Here is an 8,822-nt window from a genome sequence, read left to right on the forward strand (position 1 = left end):
AACTAATGCAAAGTTTGACAGTTCCTAGAAGGGAAAAAAAAAATGCAACGTATGCATCCGACATGTGAACAGAGCCCAATCCACAGACATGGGAAATTCACAGTAATAAGTAAAAAATAAAATAAAAAAGCAAAGCTGCAGTGCAGTCACCTTCATAAGAATGAAGTGTGCTCCAACCCATAAAAATGCAAAAAAAAAATAAAATAAAATATGCATTTTATTTTTTTGAAAGAAAAGCTGTAAACGTGGCATTGCACAGAAAATATATAGTGTGAGTCTGGCCTGGATCAGGAGGGGTCTGCATATAACCCCCCCAATCACCAGTCTCTGGCTCCTGTAGCACAGAATATATAGTCTGGATCAGGAGGGGGGGGGGGGGGGGGTCTGCATATGACCCCCCCAATCACCAGTCTCTGGCTCCTGTAGCACAGAATATATAGTCTGGATCAGGGGGGTCTGCATATAATCCCCCAATCACCAGTCTCTGGCTCCTGTAGCACAGAATATATAGTCTGGATCAGGGGGGTCTGCATATAATCCCCCAATCACCAGTCTCTGGCTCCTGTAGCACAGAATATATAGTCTGGATCAGGGGGGTCTGCATATAATCCCCCAATCACCAGTCTCTGGCTCCTGTAGCACAGAATATATAGTCTGGATCAGGGGGGTCTGCATATAATCCCCCAATCACCAGTCTCTGGCTCCTGTAGCACAGAATATATAGTCTGGATCAGGAGGGGTCTGCATATAATCCCCCAATCACCAGTCTCTGGCTCCTGTAGCACAGAATATATAGTCTGGATCAGGAGGGGTCTGCATATAATCCCCCAATCACCAGTCTCTGGCTCCTGTAGCACAGAATATATAGTCTGGATCAGGAGGGGTCTGCATATAATCCCCCAATCACCAGTCTCTGGCTCCCATCGCACAGAATATATAGTCTGGATCAGGAGGGGTCTGCATATAGTCCCCCAATCACCAGTCTCTGGCTCCTGTAGCACAGAATATATAGTCTGGATCAGGAGGGGTCTGCATATAACCCCCCCAATCACCAGTCTCTGGCTCCTGTAGCACAGAATATATAGTCTGGATCAGGAGGGGTCTGCATATAATTCCCCAATCACCAGTCTCTGGCTCCTGTAGCACAGAATATATAGTCTGGATCAGGAGGGGTCTGCATATAACCCCCCCAATCACCAGTCTCTGGCTCCTGTAGCACAGAATATATAGTCTGGATCAGGGGGGTCTGCATATGACCCCCCAATCACTAGTCTCTGGCTCCTGTAGCACAGAATATATAGTCTGGATCAGGGGGGTCTGCATATAACCCCCCAATCACCAGTCTCTGGCTCCTGTAGCACAGAATATATATAGTCTGGATCAGGGGGGTCTGCATATAATCCCCCAATCACCAGTCTCTGGCTCCTGTAGCACAGAATATATAGTCTGGATCAGGGGGGTCTGCATATAACCCCCCAATCACCAGTCTCTGGCTCCTGTAGCACAGAATATATAGTCTGGATCAGGGGGGTCTGCATATAATCCCCCAATCACCAGTCTCTGGCTCCTGTAGCACAGAATATATAGTCTGGATCAGGAGGGGTCTGCATATAATCCCCCAATCACCAGTCTCTGGCTCCCATCGCACAGAATATATAGTCTGGATCAGGAGGGGTCTGCATATAGTCCCCCAATCACCAGTCTCTGGCTCCTGTAGCACAGAATATATAGTCTGGATCAGGAGGGGTCTGCATATAACCCCCCCAATCACCAGTCTCTGGCTCCTGTAGCACAGAATATATAGTCTGGATCAGGAGGGGTCTGCATATAATTCCCCAATCACCAGTCTCTGGCTCCTGTAGCACAGAATATATAGTCTGGATCAGGAGGGGTCTGCATATAACCCCCCCAATCACCAGTCTCTGGCTCCTGTAGCACAGAATATATAGTCTGGATCAGGGGGGTCTGCATATGACCCCCCAATCACTAGTCTCTGGCTCCTGTAGCACAGAATATATAGTCTGGATCAGGGGGGTCTGCATATAACCCCCCAATCACCAGTCTCTGGCTCCTGTAGCACAGAATATATATAGTCTGGATCAGGGGGGTCTGCATATAATCCCCCAATCACCAGTCTCTGGCTCCTGTAGCACAGAATATATAGTCTGGATCAGGGGGGTCTGCATATAACCCCCCAATCACCAGTCTCTGGCTCCTGTAAAATAACTCAGATTCTGCAGTTTTGCAATAGAAAAACCGGTGTAGTGTGAACGTGCAGCAATGTTCCTCCGCCTGCGGCAGCTGATGATTCCTGTACAGTAAACACTGCTACAATGTTGCATTTACACATAATATTGATATTGTAACAGTCTGTAAAGTTACAAAAAAAAAAAAGTGCATAACTGTGCGCTGTGCGGGGGTGACAGTCCACGTGCTGCCCCTCCCTGCGGGCGGCGGAGTGAGGCAGTGCAGCCTGTGTCAGCGCCGGCCCACTGCCGCACATGCAGGCTCCCGCAGCCCCGGGCAGTACGTACCGCGCACACCGCCGGGCCCCGCCGCCTCGGCTCCGCTCTTCTCCCGTCCTCCTCCGCCCTCTCACACGAGGTGCTCACTGTTTACCAGCCGTCCTCCACACAAGTCCCTCCACAGCGGCCACGCCCACTTTCTCTCTCACTTTAAACAATCCTATTGGTCGGCAGACAGTCTAAGCCAGAAAGCAATTGGTCAACTCTAGTGTCAGTCACGGAACGTGCGTGTCCAGAGCGTGTGCACGGCGGCTCAGCCAATCAGAAGGTCGGCTGTCACCATAAATGGGCGTGTCAGGCGGGAGAGCAACAACAAGTCCGTGAGCCAATCAGAAAGCGGCGGTTCTAAAAACACCCCAGGTGCCAACAAAAAAAAAAAACAAAGTTGTCAGAGCCTGGAATACAAGGTCTGAGAGTTGTTGTCAGCCAGCGCTGGAGCGCGGAAGGTGGAGCCGCATCCAGCAACACTGTAAAAGTAAAAATGGCTTTGTTGCCTGTAACAACCAATCAGAGCTCAGGTTACATTTCTAAAGTTGCTGTGGTAAAATGAAAGCTGCACTGTAATAGGTTGCTATGGGAAACAGTGGGGGTTTTTTTATGGGAAAAAAAACATTATTTGCCAACTCATTTTTGGGTCTATGACAGGTAAGAGCGGGACAGGTGAGGGGCGGGTCTGTGACAGGTGAGGGGCGGGTCTATGACTGAGGGGCGGGTCTATGACAGGTGAGGGGCGGGTCTGTGACAGGTGAGGGGCGGGTCTATGACAGGCGAAGGGCGGGTCTATGACAGGTGAGGGGCGGGTCTATGACAGGTGAGGGGCGGGTCTGTGACAGGTGAGGGGCGGGTCTATGACAGGTGAGGGGCGGGTCTGTGACAGGTGAGAGGCAGGTCTATGACAGGAGAGGGGCGGGTCTGTGACAGATGAGGGGCGGGTCTATGACAGGTGAGGGGCGGGTCTATGACAGGCGAAGGGCGGGTCTATGACAGGTGAGGGGCGGGTCTATGACAGGTGAGGGGCGGGTCTGTGACAGGCGAAGGGCGGGTCTATGACAGGTGAGGGGCGGGTCTATGACAGGTGAGGGGCGGGTCTGTGACAGATGAGGGGCGGGTCTGTGACAGGTGAGGGGCGGGTCTATGGCAGGTGAGGGGCGGGTCTATGACAGGCGAAGGGCGGGTCTATGACAGGTGAGGGGCGGGTCTATGACAGGTGAGGGGCGGGTCTATGACAGGCGAAGGGCAGGTCTATGACAGGTGAGGGGCGGGTCTATGACAGGTGAGGGGCGGGTCTATGACAGGTGAGGGGCGGGTCTATGACAGGCGAAGGGCAGGTCTATGACAGGTGAGGGGCGGGTCTATGACAGGTGAGGGGCGGGTCTATGACAGGTGAGGGGCGGGTCTGTGACAGGTGAGGGGCGGGTCTGTGACAGGTGAGGGGCAGGTCTATGACAGGTGAGGGGCGGGTCTATGACATATGAGGGGCAGGTCTATGACATATGAGGGGCAGGTCTATGAGAAATTAGTGGTGGGGTCTGGGCAGGAGCATATAATAATTATTATTATTTATTATTATAGCACCATTTATTCCATGGCGATGTACAAGTGAAAGACAGTATACGTACAACAATCATTAACAGTACAAAACAGACTGGTATAGGAGGAGAGAGGACCCTGCCCGCGAGGGCTCACAGTCTACAAGAGGAGAGAGGATCCTGCCCGCGAGGGCTCACAGTCTACAGGAGGAGAGAGGACCCTGCCCGCGAGGGCTCACAGTCTACAGGAGGAGAGAGGACCCTGCCCGCGAGGGATCACAGTCTACAGGAGGAGAGAGGACCCTGCCCGCGAGGGATCACAGTCTACAGGAGGAGAGAGGACCCTGCCCATGAGGGATCACAGTCTACAGGAGGAGAGAGGACCCTGCCCGCGAGGGCTCACAGTCTACAGGAGGAGAGAGGACCCTGCCCGCGAGGGCTCACAGTCTACAGGAGGAGAGAGGACCCTGCCCGCGAGGGCTCACAGTCTACAGGAGGAGAGAGGACCCTGCCCGCGAGGGATCACAGTCTACAGGAGGAGAGAGGACCCTGCCCGCGAGGGATCACAGTCTACAGGAGGAGAGAGGACCCTGCCCGCGAGGGATCACAGTCTACAGGAGGAGAGAGGACTCTGCCCGCGAGGGCTCACAGTCTACAGGAGGAGAGAGGATCCTGCCCGCGAGGGCTCACAGTCTACAGGAGGAGAGAGGACCCTGCCCGCGAGGGCTCACAGTCTACAGGAGGAGAGAGGACCCTGCCCGCGAGGGATCACAGTCTACAGGAGGAGAGAGGACCCTGCCCGCGAGGGATCACAGTCTACAGGAGGAGAGAGGACCCTGCCCGCGAGGGATCACAGTCTACAGGAGGAGAGAGGACCCTGCCCGCGAGGGATCACAGTCTACAGGAGGAGAGAGGACCCTGCCCGCGAGGGCTCACAGTCTACAGGAGGAGAGAGGATCCTGCCCGCGAGGGCTCACAGTCTACAGGAGGAGAGAGGTCCCTGCCCGCGAGGGCTCACAGTCTACAGGGGGAGAGAGGACCCTGCCTGCGAGGGATCACAGTCTACAGGGGGAGAGAGGACCCTGCCTGCGAGGGATCACAGTCTACAGGAGGAGAGAGGACCCTGCCCGCGAGGGCTCACAGTCTACAGGGGGAGAGAGGACCCTGCCCGCGAGGGCTCACAGTCTACAGGGGGAGAGAGGACCCTGCCCGCGAGGGCTCACAGTCTACAGGGAATGGATGATGGTACAATAGGTGAGGACAGCGCTGGTTGCGCAGTGGTCTACTGGACTGAGGGCTATTGCAGGTTGTAGGCTTGTTGGAAGAGGTGGGTCTTCAGGTTCCTCTTGAAGCTTTCCACGGTAGGAGAGAGTCTGATATGCTGAGGTAGAGCGTTCCAGAGTATGGGGGAGGCACGGGAGAAATCTTATCCGCGATTGTGGGAAAAGGATATGATGTTTTACTTTTTAAAATGAGGATGCACAGGGGGGCTTTAATACTATATGAGGGTGACATTTTACGGTACTATGTGGAGGCACAGAGAGGGCACTATTACTATATAGAGACACAGAGGTGGGCACTATTACTGTGTGGAGGCATAGAGGGAGTACTATTACTATATGGAGACACAGAGGTGGGCACTATTACCATGTGGAGGCATAGAGGGAGTACTATTACTATACGGAGGCATAGAGGGGGCACTATTACTGTATGGAGGCATAGAGGGGGCACTATTACTATATGGAGGCATAGAGGGAGTACTATTACTATATGGAGACACAGAGGTGGGCACTATTACCATGTGGAGGCATAGAGGGAGTACTATTACTATACGGAGGCATAGAGGGGGCACTATTACTGTATGGAGGCATAGAGGGGGCACTATTACTATATGGAGGCATAGAGGGGGCACTATTACAGTATGGAGACATAGAGGGGGCACTATTACTATATGGAGGCATAGAGGGGGCACTATTACAGTATGGAGGCATTGAGGGGGCACTATTACAGTATGGAGGCATAGAGGGGGCACTATTACTATATGGATTCCCTCTTACTCTATGGGGGCACAGAAGAGGCACTATTACTATATGGAGGTATAGAGAGGACACTATTGCTATATGGAGACACAGACTAGGGGCATTATTAATTTATGGAGGCATAGAGGGGGCACTATTACTGTATGGAGGCATAGAGGGGCACTATTACTATATGGAGACACAGAGAGGGCACTATTACTGTACTGAGGCACATAGGGAGCACTATTACTATATGGAGGCACAGAGAGGGCACTATTACTATATGGAGGCACAGAGAGGGCACTATTACTATATGGAGGCACAGAGGGGGCACTATTACTGTATGGAGGCATAGAGGGGGCACTATTACTGTATGGAGGCATAGAGGGGGCACTATTACTATATGGAGGTATAGAGAGGGCACTATTGCTATATGGAGACACAGACTAGGGGCATTATTAATTTATGGAGGCACAGAGGGGGCACTATTACTGCATGGAGGCATAGAGGGGGCACTATTACCATATGGAGGCACAGAGAGGGCACTATTACTGTATGGAGGCATAGAGGGGGCACTATTACCATATGGAGGCACAGAGAGGGCACTATTACTGTATGGAGGCATAGAGGGGGCACTATTACTATATGGAGACACAGACTAGGGGCATTATTAATTTATGGAGGCATAGAGGGGGCACTATTACCATATGGAGGCACAGAGAGGGCACTATTACTATATGGAGGCATAGAGGGGGCACTATTACTATATGGAGGCATAGAGGGGGCACTATTACTATATGGATGCACAGAAGGGTTACTATTACTATATGGCGGCACAGAGGGGGCACTATTACAATATGGAGGCATAGAGGGGGCACTATTACTATATGGAGGCATAGAGGGGGCACTATTACTATATGGAGGCATAGAGGGGGCACTATTACTATATGGATGCACAGAAGGGTTACTATTACTATATGGCGGCACAGAGGGGGCACTATTACAATATGGATACACAGAGGGGGCACTATTACTATATGGAGGCATAGAGGGGGCACTATTACTATATGGAGGCATAGAGGGGGCACTATTACTATATGGAGGCATAGAGAGGGCAATATTACTATATGGAGGCTTAGAGGGGGCACTATTACTGTATGGAGGCATAGAGGGGGCACTATTACTATATGGAGGCATAGAGGGGGCACTATTACTATATGGAGGCATAGAGGGGGCACTATTACTGTATGGAGGCATAGAGGGGGCACTATTACTGTATGGAAGCACAGAGGGGGCACTATTACTGTATGGAAGCACAGTGGGGGCACTATTACTGTATGGAAGCATAGAGGGGGCACTATTACAGTATGGAGGCACAGAGGGGGCAATATTACTATATGGAGGCATAGAGGGGGCACTATTACTATATGGAGGCATAGAGAGGGCAATATTACTATATGGAGGCATAGAGAGGGCACTATTACTGTATGGAGGCATAGAGAGGGCACTATTACTATATGGAGGCATAGAGAGGGCACTATTACTGTATTGAGGCACATAGGGAGCACTATTACTATATGGAGGCACAGAGAGGGCACTATTACTATATGGAGGCATAGAGGGGGCACTATTACTATATGGAGGCATAGAGAGGGCAATATTACTATATGGAGGCATAGAGGGGGCACTATTACTATATGGAGGCATAGAGGGGGCACTATTAATATATGGAGGCATAGAGGGGGCACTATTACTATATGGAGGCATAGAGGGGGCACTATTACTATATGGAGGCATAGAGGGGGCACTATTACTATATGGAGGCATAGAGAGGGCACTATTACTATATGGGGGCACAGAGGGGGCACTATTACTATATGGGGGCACAGAGAGGGCACTATTACTGTATGGAGGCATAGAGAGGGCAATATTACTATATGGAGGCATAGAGGGGGCACTATTACAATATGGATACACAGAGGGGGCACTATTACTATATGGAGGCATAGAGGGGGCACTATTACTATATGGAGGCATAGAGAGGGCAATATTACTATATGGAGGCATAGAGAGGGCACTATTACTGTATGGAGGCATAGAGAGGGCAATATTACTATATGGAGGCATAGAGAGGGCACTATTACTATATGGAGGCATAGAGAGGGCACTATTACTATATGGAGGCATAGAGAGGGCAATATTACTATATGGAGGCATAGAGGGGGCACTATTACTATATGGGGGCACAGAGGGGGCACTATTACTATATGGGGGCACAGAGGGGGCACTATTACTATATGGAGGCATAGAGAGGGCAATATTACTATATGGAGGCTTAGAGGGGGCACTATTACTATATGGAGGCATAGAGAGGGCAATATTACTATATGGAGGCATAGAGAGGGCAATATTACTATATGGAGGCATAGAGGGGGCACTATTACTGTATGGAGGCATAGAGAGGGCAATATTACTATATGGAGGCATAGAGGGGGCACTATTACTATATGGAGGCATAGAGAGGGCAACATTACTATATGGAGGCATAGAGGGGGCACTATTACTATATGGAGGCATAGAGAGGGCAATATTACTATATGGAGGCATAGAGAGGGCACTATTACTGTATGGAAGCACAGAGAGAGGTGCTGTTACTATATTGAGGCACAGAGGGGTACTATTGTTATGTGGAGGCACAGAGAGGGTCTGTATATGATTGATGTACGATAGAAGCAATATTTGCTGTTATA

The 8,822-nt window shown here is 50.9% G+C and overlaps 1 protein-coding gene across 1 annotated transcript in view; it reads right to left on the reverse strand.

Moving 5' to 3' along the window:
- The window catches only part of COQ8A (coenzyme Q8A), a 62,898-nt gene extending 60,248 nt beyond the window's left edge, over positions 1–2,650 (reverse strand). The window contains exon 1 of the mRNA XM_075339059.1: positions 2,535–2,650. The gene's annotated coding sequence lies outside the window, so the exon portion shown is untranslated. The remainder of the gene's footprint in view (positions 1–2,534) is intronic.
- Between the last annotated feature and the right edge of the window lie 6,172 nt (positions 2,651–8,822).

Source organism: Anomaloglossus baeobatrachus, chromosome 3 (genome assembly GCF_048569485.1).
Source record: "Anomaloglossus baeobatrachus isolate aAnoBae1 chromosome 3, aAnoBae1.hap1, whole genome shotgun sequence".
Lineage (NCBI taxonomy): Eukaryota > Metazoa > Chordata > Amphibia > Anura > Aromobatidae > Anomaloglossus > Anomaloglossus baeobatrachus.